At 38.6% G+C, this 19,512-nt stretch overlaps 1 long non-coding RNA gene and 2 other non-coding genes across 3 annotated transcripts; all 3 read left to right on the top strand.

Annotated features, from left to right (window-relative positions):
• Positions 1-589: 589 nt before the first annotated feature.
• Positions 590-696, top strand: LOC141635251 (small nucleolar RNA R71). The gene has a single exon (XR_012539950.1). It is a non-coding gene; the product is annotated as a small nucleolar RNA R71 (small nucleolar RNA).
• A 7,612-nt stretch (positions 697-8,308) lies between these two features.
• Positions 8,309-8,418, top strand: LOC141635352 (small nucleolar RNA R71). Its single transcript, XR_012540048.1, has one exon. It is a non-coding gene; the product is annotated as a small nucleolar RNA R71 (small nucleolar RNA).
• A 3,830-nt stretch (positions 8,419-12,248) lies between these two features.
• LOC141626868 (uncharacterized) lies at positions 12,249-15,284 on the top strand. The gene is made up of 3 exons (XR_012536445.1): positions 12,249-12,443; positions 12,543-12,603; positions 15,050-15,284. It is a non-coding gene; the product is annotated as an uncharacterized LOC141626868 (long non-coding RNA).
• The last annotated feature ends 4,228 nt before the right edge of the window (positions 15,285-19,512 follow it).

The raw sequence follows: 19,512 nt of genomic DNA, 5'->3' as shown, positions 1-19,512 counted from the left end.
TTGGTTTCCTTGGTAAAAGTTTTGATTACCTTGGTTCCCTTGGTTACCCCTATAATCTTGGTATGCTTGAGATTGGTTGGCAAAGTTTTGGTTGGATCCTTGGTTGTTGTTGAATGAGGGTCTAAGTGGACGGTTGGAAAAATTGTTAAATGCTTGGAAAGCATTCACCTCTTGCACATTGTTCCCATCAAAGTTGTTGTAATTGTTGGCACACAAGTCATATGTGTGACCACTTCCTCCACAAAGTTCACAACTTGAGACTTGACCCACTTCCTCCATGGGTGCCCCATGTGAGGTTGCGGCTTGGTGCACTTGATTTCTTTGAAACTTCTCAAATTGTTTTGTGAGTAAGTCGAGCTTGGCATTTGTCTCGGAGTTGGAGGAGTTGTCCTTAGGAAACTTCCCATTCCTTCTTAGCATGTTTCCTCTAGAACCATAGTTTGCTTCCGAATCTACCATTTTCTTGATCAATGCCGTGCCCTCTTCATCACTCAAGTGATCAAATCCTCCCCCCGCGGAGGCATTTACCATCTCCTTAGTCCTCGGTAACAAAGTTTGGAAGAATGTTTGAGTGATGTACCATTCCGGTATTCCATGGTGGGGGCAACTTGCTATCAAGTCTTGATAACGGTCCCAAGCTTCACCCAAAGACTCCCCATCCTCTTGTTGAAATGTATGAATCTCATTACGGAGCATCGCGGTCTTTGAGGAAGGGTAATATTTGGCCATGAATGATTTAGCCAAGGCATCCCAAGTAGTGAAAGTATCCGGTGGGTGAATGTTCAACCATCGGTCCGCTTTGCCCGTCAATGAAAACGGAAACAACATCATTCTCAAGGTGTCCTCGGACACCCCATTCTTTTTCATCATTGAAACCTTCCTCTTAAACTTCCGGAGGTGAGCATGGGCATCCTCTTCAATATGCCCCCCGAACAAATCCTTCTCAATCAACCCGACTTGGGCGGGATGCATCTCAAAGTTGTTGGGAGCCAATGCGCCAAAATTAATTGGGTCGCAAGCATCATTGTGGTTAGGACGGTTATGGTCACGTAAAGCCATTGGTGGTGGTGGTGGATTTGGTATATGAGGGGGTGGTGTTTGAGGTGGAGTATTTGGGAGTTGGAAATTGTAGAAAGGATTTTCTAGGGGGTGATCAATGGTGTTGTTTGGTTGTTGTTGTGTTGTGTTTTCAAAGAGAGGTTGGGTGGGTGAATTTGCTTGGTTTATGGTTGCTTGAGAAGAGATTCTAACCCTTGCAATGGTCCTATTCCTTAAGGCTCTAAAAAGCCTTTCGGGATCGGAGTCAAAGAGCAAAGCTTGGTGGTTCCTCCTAGGCATACAACTTGTCAAACCGTAAGACTCCTAGTGCTTTTACACACTAGGGTAAGGCAAAAATCACACACACTCTACAAGAAGCACACAAACTACACAAACAAGCAAACAACAAGTAAAGACTAAGCCTAAGACTCTAACTAACTAAGCATAACCTAACGCCATCCCCGGCAACGGCGCCATTTTGATGACCGGATTTTGCCGTCACTTCCGGTACCAAAAACAATTTATAAAACCAAATAAAAGTAGTATTTATTCGGGTGTCGAACACGAAGATGGCGGGGGTTAGATACTTGGTTTGTTTAAGTCTTTAGTTTAGTCAAACAAAATAAGATGTTGATTTATCTAAATTAAGATGCAAACAAGTTAAATTAAACTAAATGGGATTGTATTCAATTGATGGAAGGCTAAGGTCTTTGAGTTCACAAAGGGCAATTAGGGGGAGAAACAAGGTCTAACAAGAAAAGGGTAATAATAGTGGTCAAGGGTTTAAGACTAATTTCTTAGTCACCTTAAGCTCCTCAATAAGTTGTCACTTGATCGAGATGAACTAGCTACAAATAAAGCATAAAGACTACCCAATAGCATGAGCACCAAGACGGATCGAATGCATCAAAGAGATGTTCTAACTTTCATTAAAACTCATCTATAAGCACTTCTAAAACTATCTAATAGCACAATGCACCAAGGTAAGCCAAACATGTTAATGAAATGTCCAATTTTCATTGAGGCATTTCCACAAACACTTCAAATGCATTAAGAGTAGAAACCACATAATCACCCAATTCAAAAGGTTAACAACCTAAATTCATCCCCTTAATTACCCAAATTCCCCCTAGACCTTAGATAAGACTACTCACACATGTTCATGGGTGAGAATTCAACAATAAATTGCAACAAAACACAAGTAAACATTGTAAATATGATAAAGATTACTACTTTAGATGAATAATGATAAAACAACATAATAAATGTAAACTAATGAAAGTAATGTAAACAAAAGATGAGAATTGTACCAACAAAGAGGAAAGTAGCAATCTTGGATAATAATGGAAGAATGAATTTCTTCTAATCTTCAAATACAACCCAAAATACTAATTGTATACTAATGAGAGATGAAGAACTTGCATAAACAAAGGAAGAATTAAACTAATAATTAAAGAAAGATTGCAAATTTTATTGAATGAAAAGGAGAGAGTAAATATTAGGGTTCTTGAGTTACAATATAGAGAGACTAAAGACTAATCTAATTTCTATTCTAATTTCTAAGGTTGTATAATGGTGTGGTGTAAGGTGTCCTTATATACTAATCTAATAATAATCTAAATAATAATAATAATGATAATTTAATAATAACATTAATAATATTAATAATAATCCTCATCAAAAGACACCACTAGGCTAAACAAAAGCAATTGGTCTCCCTTGTGACGGGTTACCATTTGTGACGGATATTTTGTGAGATAAAATGGTAACAAAATGAGTTAGTGGAGAAAGGGGACCACATGAATAGTGTTGCAGAGAGAGAAAAAGTGGGTACATTGTGAGGTAAAATGGTATCCGTCTTCAGCTTGTGACGGATATGTCATGTCTTCAATGAGAATTTGTGAAACAAAAGACACGACTTATTTAATAAAGACAAAAAGGAAGAAGGGAAAAACACAGGAAAAGACGCAGCCAAGGGTTCTTTGCCGGTCAGCCGGCGGTCGGTGCGAGGTGCCGGCAGCGAGTACTTGAAGAAAAGGCGGAAATTCACTAGGTGTGTGTGGTTGCCGGTGGGGCGGCTGCCGGGGCACCGGCATAGGAACACGAATTGATCCGAGAATGTTGTCTGCGGTGTTGTATGCCGGTTGCCCGGCTGCCGGTGGCTATGACCGGTAGCGCGTTCACAAAGAAAAGGAGAGGAATTGATGTTGGTGCCTGCCGGTGTGGGTAGTCGACTGCCGGGGTACCGGCATAGAGAGCAAATCTTCATAATTTGCAGAATTGAATTGGTGAATGAGAGTGGAGTTGGTGGTTTTGTCGATGTCGAATTGTGGGTTGGAGTCGTGGTGGAGTTAATGAATGGCGTTGATGGTGGTTGATGCGAGGTTGTTGCTGATGTTGGTGAATTAATTGAAAGATGATGAAGTTGTTGCATGTTGTTGTTGATGATGCAGGGGTGCGAAAATGGAGAAGGTGAAGTGGCGAGATTGATGTCCGAGATGATGGGCGACATGATGTGGGTTGGACTGAGCTCAGTTTATGGTTGCAATGGTGATGAAGGTACGAATGACGATGAAGTCGTTTCGGGTCTGAAATGGTTACGAATGGTGGTGGTTAATGATCTCTACTGGTCTAATGGAGACGGAGGACACGGGGTGGTCAAGGAGGGAGCATTAATGGTGTTGTGGACGAAGAAGAAGGCGAGTTGTTGGTGATGGAAATGGTGGTCAAGTGAAGATGAATGGAGATGGTGAATGAATGTCGAGTTGTTGGTGATGAGCTCGGGAAAGAATGAATGGTGATGAAGGTTTGTTAATGGAGGTGACAAAGAATGAAAGTGGAAATGGTGAGGATGAAGTGGCAGGTTTGATGATGAATGAACATTGCAGGGGAGTTGATGACGGGAGTGTGACTTTGGTAAAGTCATTTGGCCATTTGACTTTTCTTTAGGACACAATCACAAATATCTCCATTTCTTTACGATTTGACTTCGTATTGACCCGTCGCTTTATTCAATATACGATTCCGTTCTTCTCAAAGACCTACATGACAAAATAAAACCAAGCAAAGATCAAATACTCGAGATACACCAATTATTCGAGATAAATGCAATAAAACTAATTACTTCTAATTAATTAACAAAATGAGCTTTTTAACATTTAAAGCACACAAAATCGAGTCAAATATAAGATAAAAGCATGGGTAAAATACAACTAAAATGCTACTTATCACGAGTCGGTACCAAAAGACTCCAGGTGAAACACACTGGATAGTTGTTAAAAACATCCTCAAGTACCTACGGAGGACTAAGGATTGGGTATTGACTTATGGAGGCGATTCTAATCTATGCGCAATCGGTTACGCAGATGCTAGCTTCCAAACGAATCGAGATGATTCAAAATCTCAGTCCGTGTTCGTCTTCACTCTTAATGGTGTTTGCGGTCACCGGAAGAGTTCCAAACAGAGTGTTGTAGCAGATTTTACTACTGAATCCGAGTACTATGCCACTTCGGAGGCAGCAAAGGAAGCGATATGGATGCGTCAATTCTTACAAGGACTTACGGTAATTTCTAGTTCGAATGACCCGATCACCATCTATTGTGACAATAGAGGTGCCATCTTCCAGGCTAAGGAGCCAAAGTCTAGCAACAAATCTAGACATGTACATCGGAAAGCTCACCTGATCCGTGATTATGTGGAGCAAGAGGAGATAGTGATAGACAAGATTGCGACGGATGATAACATCGCGGATCCTCTCACTAAACCGTTGAATTATGATAAGCATGTAGGGCACGTTAATTCCATGGGAATTAAACGCGTTCCTGAGTTGTAGTACTTGATTATGGATTTGATACATTATCTTTTTCATATATACTATTTATAACTTCATCGTTTTATATATAATATTTTGTTTTTCATGTGGATTGTATCGACAACATTGAACGCCACAAAGTGAATCAATTACATTATATTTGTTTTGGTCCGTAATCGCCAATGTGAGCTGATAACTCCGGCTATTATATTGTGCAGTCGATTGATGGTGGGTTCAACGAGCCATAAGTCAAACGATTGACTGATCGATCACAGATGCGAGATTATAACGATACCTCGTAGGACAACCTTTTGTGACAAAGTAATGGAGTCTTAAATGTTTAAAAACATTCGGTGCCAGGTCGTGGATAGGACATCCATTGTGTTCCTAGAGTCGATTCTTTTGACTATCGACTGTCTCTTGAGATTAAGGCGCTTTTGGGTGACTTTGGTTTCTTTCTCACGGTCTGCCCCGTGAATCGGAGGCTAAGTAGATTTTTTCCGGTCATTTCATACTTGTGCTTACATCTGCAGGATTCGAGTTGAGGAAAATATCCAACCCTTATCAGGTATAGTTATTTCTCAGGGCCACTCGAGGAGTTGTAACTGAAATGCATGGCCATGCTCGAATGTTGATTCGTTTATCAGTTAAGTTACTCTCTAGTCGGGGAAACCACTCTTGATAATGATCGCTTGTAAAATACGACCTTTGTGAATGCGGATTTGCAAATTGTTTTACATTGATTGGGAGAAATTTTAGGATATGAGAATCGGTTATCGCACATACACTTGTGAGGACAAGTGGGAGTTTGTTGGAGCTTGTGTCCTCCACAAATTAGTGTGATAACATTTGTAAATCTCTTACTGTGTTCACAAGGGTATACTTCGTATATTTAATCGCTTGATTAACATTTACCTAATAACGGTTGGCTTGCTAGAAAGTTTGACGTTATTATCATACGATGGCGGTGATCAATCTGGTCCCTAAAGGTCACACCTATAGGATGTGTTTGAGAGATGTGGTTATAGAAATATGATCACATTGATGCCTAATATGACTAAACAGTTAGTCAATGTGTTGATGAGACAATTATTTAATGAAGATTAAATAATATTAGTTGAGACGAATTAACTGTCAATTCGTAAATTGAATATAATAAGTTATATTTAATTAAATGTATGTAATGTTAGCTTGGACGAATTAATCTGTTAATTCGTAATTAAATGTAATCGGTTATATTTAATATCAACAAGTTGAATGTGTCATAGTGGTAATAGTGAGGGTACACAAACCAAGAGGTCATGGGTTCGATCCTCACTAGATGACAATTTAACACATTTTATACATTTTTGGAATAACCAAAAATAAGGAAAGAATACTCCTTATTTCGGTTATGGGCCGAGAAAAATAGAAAAGAAAAGCCTACCCTAATTTATTCCTATACACGGTTTATAGGTGAGTGAGGGAGAGGATTTTCTGACCTAATTCTTTTTTTGACCTAGCCTCCTCTCTCATCAGAAGAAAAACACAAAACAACTAAATTTTACAGAAAATTTTAGTTCGATTCTAGCATTATCTATAGGGCATATCTCATATCGTCTTGGGTGCAACTGATAAGCGAATATCAATTTTGATATTGTTCTTAGGCCGTTTTTGCTAGGACCGAAGGTTATTTCTGAATCTTTTACTTTGTTTATGTATTTATTTTATGAATAGTGATCGTCTTAATTAAATTCGTTATAATCCTTCATTTTTAAGGGAAGTATACAGATTATTTCCCACATGATTGTGTTATGACGGAAGTGGTGTTGTGACAGCTGTGATGCTGTGGTATGTGTGATTGTGGTGGAGTCACTTGCGGGAGTGGCTTCACACCCTAGTTCGCCCTCCGTGGAACCCGTCACGGGAGGGGATGTGCACATTAAGGGACAGGGATTGTTAGTCGCTCGTTGATGAGCTGGACTAGGTGGGGATGGGTCATGGTCACCCAATGGCGGCGAGGATTACCTGTTGCGATGGGTAATCTGGCAGGGCTACACACTTCGGTGTGTAGTCGGTTAATGTGTGAAATTGGGAGACCGGGGATGGAGGATGATCAGCCGGTTACATTATTTGTTTGTCTTATTTGAATTATGCGGTAACTGACCCCGTGTTGTTGTTTTGTAAAACCTGCGGTGATCCATTCGGAGATGATGAGCAGATATGACAGGTAATGCAGATGTTTAGTTATGGGACAGACATGGGGAGACATCACTTCGAGTCTAGTTTCCGCCGTTACGAGTTTAGCCGTCAATGATTTCAGTTGTATTGAAGTTCTTACACTTTTAGTTTGAGTTGATTTGAGATAATGTATTCGCTAACTCTTTATACTTTAATAAATGTTGTTTGGAAATTGTAACTTTGATATACTAACCTCGGGAAACCGAGATGGTAACAGCCTTTCATGTTAGGGTAGTCCTTGGTAAGGTACCTTGGTATGAGGGGGTGTTACACACGATCCTTAACAAGAGGCTCTTCACTAACCTTCTTTTTATCATTTCCCCCAAGCTTCGCCTTTTTAACAACCACCTCATCATCCAAATTCATGGATGGCCCATCATAGTTTGTACCACTTCTCAAGGAAATAGAATTAACAGTTTCATGTGGTTGCTCACCTTGGGGAGGTAGTTGACCGTTCTTCCTTTGAGAATTAGAAGCGGCTAGTTGAGCCACTTGTTGTTCCAACATCTTGACCGCGGCACTATGAGCTTGATCGTTCTTTTGAATTTGAGCCAATAATTTCCTTTGCATTTGGACTATCATACCCTCGAGCTTACCAACTCGTTGATTGTTTTGTTGGGTATTTTGTGGTGGATTTTGTTGGTAATTGTTTTGTGGGGGCCTTTCTTGATTTTGATAACCCGGTGGAGATATATACTTTTGTTGTTGAGGGACATAGACATTTTATTGTGGTGGGGGTTGTGGGTTAAGCACATTGTTGCTAGTTTAAGACAAGTTCGGATGGAATTTTGAATTCGGTTTATAAGTGTTGGAAAATGTACCCGGTGGATATGAACTTTGTCTTAGAGCTTGAAAAGCATTTACCTCTTCGATAGGAGCTCGGCAATGAGCGGCATAATGACCCGTACCTCCGCAACCATCACAAACAATGATTTGGCTTGTTGAAGACACGACATTGAGTTGTTGAAGGGAATCTTTAGCATCTCTTTCCGCCAATTGTTGTTGGAGCAAGACAATTTGAGCTAGCAAAACGGAGTTGTTCGAGGATTCTTCTTTACCTTTGGATGGCACAACTCGGAAATTGACATATTGGGCATCATGGACCGCCATAGATTCAATCGTGGCATGAGCAAGGTCGGTGTCAATTTGATCAAACCGCCCATTGTTGGCGGAATCAAGAATCCTTCGGGACTCGGCACAACATCCATTGTAGAATGTTATTGCTAGAAACCAATCATCAAGCCCATGATGTGGGAATTGTCTTTGAAGCTCTTTGTACCTCTCCCAAGTCTCATATAAGCTCTCAAGAGCTTGTTGACGGAACCCGGTAATTTGGCTCCTCAAAGTTTGAGTTTTCTCCGGTGAAAAAAACTTTTGATAGAAAGCAAGAGCCAAAGTCTCCCAATTGGTGATTCCCATGGCAGTGCAGTCAAGGCTATTGATCCAAAACTTGGCCTTGTCCTTCAAAGAGAAAGGGAAAAGTATTTCCCTAATTTGGGCTTGAGTGACGCCCGTTTGATGAATCATGGAGCAATAGTCACAAAAAATTTGCACATGCAAATTGGGATCCTCCAAATGACTTCCCCCAAATTGCTTTCTCTCCACGAGGCTAATGAAAGCCGACTTGATCTCGAATTCCGGTGCGGTGATTTGAGTGGTTATGATTCCGGCCGGAAGCATGGCCGCGGTGGGCTTTGAGTGATCGGAAAGTTTCACCATCTTTTTGGTAGTAGATGGTGATGGTGGTGGGGATGATGAACTTGAAACCTCCTGCTCTTCAAGAACCACTAGATCGTCTAAGTAAGACTTTCTAGCACTTTCAACTTGTATGGGAGAAGTGGCTTCTTTCACTTCCTTTCAGAAACGTCGTCTTCTCCTAAATGTTTTCTCGGGATCGGAATCCGGTGAAAGCAATTCTCCACTTCGAGAGGACCTGGGCATAAGACAACAATTTCTAGAGAGGTGATAAGTAACGGTCTCAAGAAACAAGTGTTCCCCAAGACAAAGGAAAACAAGATAAAAATCGACAATTCAAAAAGCAATAAAACCGTTTCCCCGGCAACGGCGCCAAAATTTGATAGGCTTATCGCGTACCTATGCAAAGATAAATTCCCTAAACACAAGTAAATATAGTAACAGGGGTCGAACCACAAGGAAATGGGAATTACGTTGTGAATTGCTATGGGTATATTTTTATCAAGGTCGATTTTGTTTTTGGTTTAGTTTGTTTGTTTGATGATTAATAAAAATTGTAATGTAAATTATATGATAAAAGAGAGTCTAAGGGGTTCGGGTCACACATGCAAGGGTAAATATACGATCATGATAAATTCGGTACTAATAACATTGTCAGTTGCTTAGGCTTAGAGACACCCACCTTACGATATTAGTGTCAACCATAGACCGGGTCCTAGAGAAACTCTCGTCCATGACTAGGTCGTCCTACTATACATGCTTAGTCTAATTCAATTCCGTGCCTCTCGACTTATAGAACGAATGAACAAACTTAATCAATTGAATAAGGCCTTAAACAAAGATTAAACGTTATGGCGCAAGCATGTCATAGAAGCAATTTGAACAATATTAATATTAACTTATTTTATCATGTTACATATTTAATTTATGCACGGCTCACCTAACCCTTAGACTAAGAGATTTAGCTACTCATATTAAGGTGTAAATTGTAAGCTATATTAAGAGAAATGATAAACATGATAATGAAAATGATGTAAACTAAATGGTAAGATATATGATATAAAATTAAACTATGTAGTATAAAAGGACTAATGATGAAAACTATATGATAACTATAATAGAAACGTAAATTAAACAAGCTAGAATTAGAATTACCGAATGGAAATAGAACTTGCAAGGAAGAAAAAAGTAGAACCAAAAGCTTGAATGTATAAATAACCAAATGTTTAACAACTATAAGCTTAACAATATTGAAAACTAATGAGAAAACTAATGAGAGAAAAAATAATACTTAAGGCTATTGTAAAGTAAAATGAGACGTGAAGAAGAGATGCCTAAGCCTTGGGATGCCTCTCCTATTTATAGGAGAGGAAGAAGAAACGTAAACAATCAAGATGCATGTGGCCCCGATCGGGGTCGTGTGTTTCCGGGTATTTTCTCTTAATTACTCACGTAATTTCTTGAGGAATCCTAAGAGCGTGATTAATGACCCTTAATGCACCCGGGTAAATGCTTCATCTATCATCTTTAGAGCTCCCAAAAAGCATCCTAAGCATGTTGGAATCTTATGCTTTCCACCTTGACTTGGACTTGAACATTGGGCTTTGACTTTGATTGTTGGCAATATTTGCATTACACATATTAATCCAACAATTTCTCCATGCAAAACCCAATCCAATGCTCCATGATTATTCCAACACTTGGTCTTGATTAGCTTAGTGAACTTGGTGTATAAAATGATAGGAAAAAGCCTCTAAATGCTTAGATTCCTACAAAACCGTAACAAACACAACAATACACCTAGAACACAAGATTAGCTCAAAAATATACTAATTAAAGTATGATGAATAATAGAAACCGAGCTAAAATGAGGGGTAAAAGTATGTAAATTATGCACTTATCAACTTATAGTGGAGTACCTTGTTTCAGGGAATGGATTAGGATGAAGTAACATGAGTGTTTTGAGGAAACCCTTGGGAGTGTTGTGATTATAAGTTTTGTTGTTAGGAAGTTTTCGGAACCGTTTAGGATGGTGTTGTTGTTTCAGATTCGAGTACCTGGCGTTTCCTTGTTGCCTAATTTCCCTTCCTCTTTGACCATAAGTGTTACCGTTCATACCTCTCTTTCTCGCTTCATCATGCTCCTCTTTTAAGTTTGATACTCGTAACCTATGAAATTCATCATAACTCTTTTGATTAGTTAAGTTGAATCCTTTTTGCATACCGGTATCTATGATGTCTAAGTTACTTTTCTTTTGTACAACTTCTAAACTTTTCAAGCTACCAATTTTGAGTCGTTGTTAAAAATTTATGTTACTCTTACAATCCTTACCTATTTTAGAAAAAGTTGAAGATGAAAATTTAATTTAGTTCCCTATTTATTCTTTGAATATAAACTCCTTTATCATAATTTTAACTGCTAAGCCCGAGATTTCTTTAAAGTTTATCCAATTTCTGTTAAATTTGATCTATTTATTACTTCTTTGTCAAAGTTTAATACTATATTTTCAGAAATTGACTCCTTTTTGAGGATCAACAATGAATCTTTCAACTTCCATTTGGCTTTTGCAAAAGAAAATTTGAGTGAATTACCTTTCTCATTTGATTTTAACGTTGATCGGATGTTAGAACTCGTTATTAGAGACGTTTAATAACTTGTTCTACGCTTGTCGGCGAATGATTTTTGTTTTAAATTTGTCTTTGACTTGGAAAGTTAGCGTTCTTGTGTGCACGACAAAAGCAATTTCGTTCCATGAATGAGACTTATACTTGGAAAACTCTTCATTAGTGTTTTTCAAATTATTTTGATTTTTGATTTATACCAATGATTTACCTTTCAATCTGATTATGTCAGAAAATTTTATTTGAAACTTTTGAAAGAATTTTAATTCTTACGATAAGTAACCTTTTAAATGGTTGGTTACCATTTTCAAAAGTTCAGTTTTATTTTATTTAACCTTTCATTTCTACTTTCAAGTTTCGAGGACGAAACTTTTTAAAAGGTGGGGTGATTGTAACACCCGCGAATTTCCCTTTGTGACATTTAAAATTTATTAAACCGTTTGATTACTTTATTTTATATTATTAAATTATTCAAATCAATTAATTCATTTTGAGCACGGTTTTTATGAAAAGAATATTTTAAAGCGTAGTTTATATAAAAATACGTATTTTTTGTCGAATAATAATAGTGACAATAATAATGACCGTAATAATAATAATAATCCATGTCTTAACTTCCGTCTAGCTATAGACCGTCACATTTCCACTTGTGAGACTAATCTTTCCCGACCTATCCTAAATCGACAACACACTCACCCACCCTCTTACACCCTACCTCTAAATATCTCCTTTATATATTATTATATATTATTATATATTTTATATAATTCTTTTATTATTATTATTATTATTATTATTATTATTATTATTATAATATATATATATATATATATATATTATTAATATTAATACTTTGTGTGGTTGACGGTGTCCCACCCCCCTCACTTTTTTTCCCTTCTTCCTGTAAACAACGAAACACGACAACAACAACAAACATTATGACAGAGCTCCGTACACCATTTTCGCCCCTTTCAAACCCAAATTTCTCCTCCAATTCTCAACCTTTTCCACTAATCTTTACGCCATTAGCTTCCTCTTTCCTTCCTCATTCTTTCAAGGTAAGAAAGTCTCGTCCTTGTGGTGGTTTCGTCTTTCGCCGTCTTATAAAAGTTGCGGTTTTTGTCTCAATCCTTTCATGTTCTTGCTCCTTGATGAAGGTTTCGGAGACTCATTGGAATACTCAAGCTTCGGAGGCCATTTATTCGAAGAAATTATGAGGTAACGGTGATAGGTTACTCGACAAAAATGTCGAAACTCCGTCTTATAAGTCGTTTTATATGCGTTTGTTTGATAAAGTTTGGTCCTTTAAACTTTTCTCACTTGTATGCTCGAATTTATCGTGTTAAATTCCGTCTTAAACCTTGTCTTACTGGGGCTGCTCAAAACGTGGAAATGGAGTTGTGAGACGGTCTTATACACGATTTTTGGTCAATGTTTTGTTGGTGGTTCGAGCCAACTTTCTTATTTCCGTCTCAACTGTATATTCAAGAATAATACGGGTCTTTTGTATGGTAATTTCCGTCTCAGAATGATGTTGAAATGGACTGATTTATGGGTTATCAATGGCCTGTCTTGTTCCTATCATGTAATGACAGGAGTTGGGTCGGATATAGGACGTGGGGAGAAAGCAGACCCGAGCTTTTGTTTTGCAGGAGGAGTTAAGTGCGGTTAAATGTGGATTTGTGGAGGAAAATTATTTGGGATTGGGAGGTTGCCGTTTTAGGGTGACTACTGGTGGGGGTGTGGGCTTATGTGGGTAATTGAAATGTTAATTGTTGACTTGGTAGAATTAGTGGTGCGTAAACAAAGTAGTTCCTTTAATTTTGAACATGTTTTCCTAAAATATGGTGAGATAATCAGGTCATTATGGGACCTGTAGAGGAAGTGTGTTTTTCTTTGGGCCAAACATGCTTGATAGTATGATACACTTACACAATATCAATATCTAAGGGAGCATGCCCATATCACCATTTCCTTATGCAAACTGGAATACGAGTATGTTATGCTAGGTGGGTGGTGAACCCGTTATTGTGTTAGTAAACAAGTAAATGAATTACTAATTCATGTTTACGAGTATAAATGGGATTGGAATGTCTAACTTGGATTATTATTTGTCTATTACATTTATTCTCCCCTTGTTCTAGGTTTTATTATGTATCATACTTGGGCTTGTTGTATATGGTCTTATAGTTGTTGGGCCAACCTACATGTTAGTGTTGACTTATGAATGACTCATTTGTAGTTAGTTACGTTTTATTCCACGATTTTCACATAACGTAAATTATTCATCACCACTTGCTATATTTTATTTTAATCGGCATGTTAAATTATAAAGTGGAATATTTATTAATATAATGCAAGTATGAGATATTTATTATAAATAGTTACTTGTAGTGAGTCGTATGCTTAATAATGTCTAGTATTGTTCGGTTGTGAGAGTCTTGATTCTATCGGTTACTAGGGGTGAGCCAGAGGCCCTCTAGTTGCGATATGATCGTCAGGATTGATATTCTCATCCGTACTTTTGGCGATGCAGGTCATAAGTATGAATGTGACATTTATAATCTCGTCCCTGAGTCTTGATTCAATCGGTTACTAGGGGTGAGTCATAGGCCCTCTAGTTGCGATATGATCGGCGGGAGTGATGTTCCCATCCGTACTTATGGTGATGCAGGCCATAAGTATGAATGTGACATTAATAATCCCGTTCTATGTGCTTGTTTGTTGTGCTTGTTTGTTGTACTTGTTTGTTGTATTTGGCCATGTTTTAAAGGTAACCGCAGAGACAGATACTTGTTTGTTGTGCTTCGGACATGTTTTAAAGGTAACCTCTGAGTCGGGCACTTGTTTGTTGTATTTGGCCATGTTTTAAAGATAACCGCTGAGCCAGATACTTGTTTGTTGTCCCTCGGACATGTTTTAAAGGTAACCTCTGAGTCGGGCACTTGTTTGTTGTATTTGGCTATGTTTTAAAGGTAACCGCTGAGCCAGATACTTTTTTGTTGTGCCTCGGACATGTTTTAAAGGTAACCTCTGAGTCGGACACTTGTTTGTTGTATTTGGCCATGTTTTAAAGGTAACCGCTGAGCCAGATACTTGTTTGTTGTGTCTCGGACATGTTTTAAAGGTAACCTCTAAGTCGGGCACTTGTTTGTAATATTTGGACATGTTTTAAAGGTAACCGCTGAGCCATATACTTTATGTGTGGTGCCTCGGACATGTTTTAAAGGTAACCTCTGAGTCGGGCACTTGTTTAGTATTTGGACATGTTTTAAAGGTAACCGCTGAGCCAGATACTTTAGAGGTCGTGCCTTGGACATGTTTTAAAGGTAACCGCTGAGCCAAGGTACTTAAGGACTTGTGTCTCGGACATGCTTTAAAGGTAGCCTCTGAGCCGGATGCTTTGCTTATTATGTGATGTTAGTAGTCCCATTTCATGTATTGTATGTTGTTTGGTTTTCAAATTTGGATGTATCATATGCCTTATCTATGATTGACTACACATGTTTTGAATGTTAGTCTCATGTCTGAGTGCTTGCATCAAATAGTTATATTCATGCTGTTCTAATATGTTCTTGTTTATCCGTGTTTCGACATTTTGTGGCTGGGAGAACCTTGAGTTACTCCCCACTGAATGTGGTGTTCATGTTTACATGAATGACAGGTGGTGAAGATGCTTACGTGGGAAGACGTGTGGGCTAGCGAGAACTAAACCCTTGGACCTTAGTTTGCTAGTTTAGAAACCCCTTATTTGTTTATTCGTGGGATATCTTTTCCCCGCTTTCTAGACTTGGGTTGTAATAACCTAAGTTTGTCTATTGTAGTATTTGTTTCATTTCTTTTGGCACCCGCGTGTTAATCTTTAACTAGTAATTTAAAAGTTTTTAAAATCTCATAAATTTCCGCTTTAATTTATTAGTTACATTTTCCGCTTTATCGCGGGGTGTCACTGTTGTGGCACCAACGGGGAATATTGGTGCGTCACAGAGTGGGTACAATGGACAAAGGCCACAAAATAGCGCCATTTCAGTTGGGAACAGTCGGTTCTGCTCGTAAGGAAGTCAAGCCCAATCGACGATCACTACAAACTCGCCCTCAAGCTCGTCTTCGAAGGCGGGAAACTCAACTGCTTCCACAACGAATAAACCGTTCGCGTGTTTTGTGTGCAAGGGTCCTCACAAGATGGTCGATTGTCCGAACAAAGCGGAGTTCAATGCCATGTTCAAGAAGATGCCAAAAGGGGCTCAAGAACGTCTTGATGGGGCGTTGGCCGACTATTACCAAGTGTATAACGAAAACTCGAGTGATGGTGAAGACCAACCACGGATGGGCTCACTTCAAAAGATTAGCGAGATGGGGAAGTACGAAGATTCCTGCGCCAAGAAATCCAACGGGATCATGTACGTGGACTTGATGGTGGATGGGAAGCAAGCACGAGCCTTGATCGACTCGGGCGCCTCCCACAACTTTGTTACTAAAGAGGAAGCTGATCGGTTGGGGCTAGTTCTACGGGATGCTAACAGCTGCCTGAAGCCGATCAATGGGAAATTGAGACGCGTCCAAGGAGTGGCTAAGAATGTCGCGGTCTAAGTGGGTGAGTGGGCAGGGGAGCTCGACTTCACCACCGTTCCGCTGGATGACTTCAAGTTAGTACTCGGGATGCAGTTCTTTCAGAAAGCATTGGTAGTATTGAAACCGAGTGACGGATCGATGCTACTAATGAGGTCTATCGTAGTGAAGACGGTAGACGGCGATGAAGACAAGGGGCAGCATCGAATATCGGCTATGAGGGTGATACCGACGACGAAACGTGGGATGCAACCTTGGAGAATGCCTAAAGGTTCGGTGGAACCGAGAGCGAACAAGACCCAGGCTAACTACGCTGCTAAGTGGCCTGGGAGACAAAAGGAGAGTCTACCACCTCACCGAGTAGTAGACAACGAGGGTCGAAATACCCAAATAAGAAGGCCTCGTGAAATTAGGGGGCCGCGTCGATGTGTTGAACGACGTCCTGGTTTGAGGGTCAGCCGACCTGGGGGAGAAAGCCTCGTACCATCAAGGGGCCGCGCGGAAATGTTGATTCGGCGTCCTGGAAACCTCCCGCGTTCTGTAATGCAGGTGCTGAAGTGACAAGAGACAAGATGAAGGTCCGTTGGAGCCAGTACTTGAAGAAATCCCGAGAGAGGTCTTTTCAAGCAGCGGCAAAGTGGACTTTCCCGAGAGACAAGGAGCACGTGGTGGACTTAGAGAACATGATGTTCGGCAGCTTCTATGTCAACGAACTCCAGCCTATCCTTGAAGGGACGAAGATGCCAGTCATTGTTCGGGACGAAGCGCACATTTAAGCCGGGTTGTACAAGACAAGCCCCAACACTGCAGGGACAGTCAGAGCTCACCGAGGATGTGTCACTGAAGCACCATTCAAGATTTTTGTGTTGCCGAGGGCGGCAACAGATTAGGTGGGGGAGAGTGTGACGATCCGCACACTTCGAACCCTTAGATTTATTCATGCTTATGTAATTTCTCCCTTGTATATTTTTAGTAAATACTTTCCTAGTTTAGCATAGTTTTAGAATAGCTTTTCTTTCCATAAATAGGTATATCGCTATTCTACACTAATTTTGTAATTTCAATGTCTCCTGCTACCAGGATGTAAATATCAAATTTCCCTCTTTAGGGAGTACTAGTGAATGAAAATCCGCTTCCTACCTTGTGCCTTCGCGTTGCTTTGTTGTGAACGACTCTTTGCCTTCACTTTTCTAACAAGCCGTGTTTGTAGGATCGACACTAGGATCCCGACTCACACACCCGAGACCGATTACGAATGCCTAGTGCTTGACAAACACTAGTGCTTGACGCTCTCGTTGCAATCCTGTCGAGTGTTGCCGAGACCCGAGTATCGTGCGAGTGAGCGATCTTTCACTAGTACGGAGATCCTTGTCGCTTGCACCTTGCCTTGAGCCGTGCAAGGGTGCGCGCCACGATCCGGCAAAAGTACGGACCGTGACACTGTGCCAGTCATAGTTTGACGCTTTAGGCGATAAATTGGTTAGATTTGAAAAGTTTGTACCTTTACGACCCCATAATAAAAGAAAATGAATGATAATTATGTTAAACTGACCCTACCCTCGAAAAATTCTAGGTTTGCCATTGGCTACGGGTGGGCTCGATTTTTTTGCTGAAAGTTGAATTAGAAAGTTGATAGTGTCCCATCTAAGTGAAAATTTATGAAAAATATTATTCCATTTACTCAAGTAAATAGTTTATGTCGATTCATAGGAAGTGATAATTGTAATTCTTATCATTGTAAATTTCTACAATAAACTAAACAACTAACCAAAGGTTATATTTGACTTTAAGATTCTTTTATGAAGACCCGTGAAATCATTTTTACATCTTTGAAGTTTGAATACTCCCTCCCATCCAAACCAAAGGTTACATTTGACTTTATTACGCTTGTCGAGGCGTGTTTTGCAACGTGAATATCTTTAGTTACACATTATTAAAAATTATAAAAACTTGATATTCTTATAGCATTCATGACGATGAATCAAACAAGATCTCGCATGATTATGTTTTATGTTTTCTCTTATACATTATTAATAATACCAAAGATTCTCTACAACCATGAATAGTGCCAAAAAGTCAAATGTAACCTTTGCTTTGAATGGGAGGGGGTATGTGTTAGGGGTGTTCATTCACGGTTCGGTTCACCGAACCGCTAGCTTAATTCGGTTCGCACACGGTTCGGTTCGACAAAACTCTGAACCTAAACCGAACTGTTTCTAACGGTTAGTAACGGTTTGGTTAACCACTTTAAACGGTTATTAGCGGTTCGGTTACCGGTGAACCGATAATGATTCTACATATACTTTTTTTTTTTAGTTTTCGGCCCTGTTCTTTTGGACTTAAAGTTGCTGAACGTAACTTAATTTTTCTGAACTTAACTTAATTTTGCTAAACTTAACTTATTTTTGCTGAACTTTTTTGAACTTAATTTTGCTGAACTTTTCTGAACTTAATTTTACTAAACTTAATTTTGTTGAACTTTTCTGAACTTAATTTTGCTGAACTTAATTTTGCTGAACTTTTCTGAACTTAATTTTGTTGAACTTAACTTAGCTTAACTTTTCTGAATTAAAAGAATCTTACTTAAATTAACTTAATTTAATTTCACTTAATACTACTACTACTACTACTACTACTACTACTACTAATAATAATAATAATAATAATAATAATAATAATAATAATAATAATAATAATAATAATAATAATAATAATAATAATAATAATAATAATAATAATAATAATAATAATAAAAATAATAATAATAATAATAATATATAATAATAAGGCCCTGTTCTTTTGGACTTAAAGTCACTCTCTATAAGTTAAGTTCAGCAAAATTAAGTTAAGTTCAGAAAAGTTCAACAAAATTAAGTTAAGTTAAGTTCAGCAAAATTAAGTTCAGAAAAGTTCAACAAAATTAAGTTCAGCAAAATTAAGTTCAGAAAAGTTCAGCAAAATTAAGTTCAGAAAAGTTAAGCATAATAATAAGTTTCATAATATTGACGAGTTTTAAAAAATAGATACAATTTTCGTTCAAATCGGTTGTATAAACAATCCGAGATTAATTATTATTCTATATAATTTTTTCAAAAAAAAATATTAATTTAAAGCGGAATTTTTACCTATCCCCCGAAGGTATGTTAGAGCATTTTAATTACCGACATTCGTCATTGAGAATGAAAGTTGAAATGACATTTGGTCAATTGAAAAAAAGGTGGAAGGTGTTTAAAGTTATGCCTCAAATGTCACCTAAGTATCAAATGTCCATTATTGTTTCTAATTTCACACTTCATAATTTTATACGGATGCACACTCATGGGATACCTGTTATACAACATGAGAACGTTCTAGGGACAAAAGATTTAGGCATGTTTGATAAGAAGCAGAAAAAAGCTATGTACAAGGTGCGAAATAACATAGTCAAGAACATTTGGCGAGGCAATGGATTTGACGGGGTGAGCTCAAATGAAGATGAAGAAAGTGACGAGGAAGATGATAATATGGAACTAGATGATTAGAAAAAAAAAAAAAAGTAATGTGATTTACTTTTTATTT

Source organism: Silene latifolia, chromosome Y (assembly GCF_048544455.1).
Source record: "Silene latifolia isolate original U9 population chromosome Y, ASM4854445v1, whole genome shotgun sequence".
Classification (NCBI taxonomy): Eukaryota; Viridiplantae; Streptophyta; class Magnoliopsida; order Caryophyllales; family Caryophyllaceae; genus Silene; species Silene latifolia.
The sequence above is the reverse complement of the archived record's forward strand: the minus strand, read 5'-3'. Positions and strand labels throughout refer to the sequence as shown.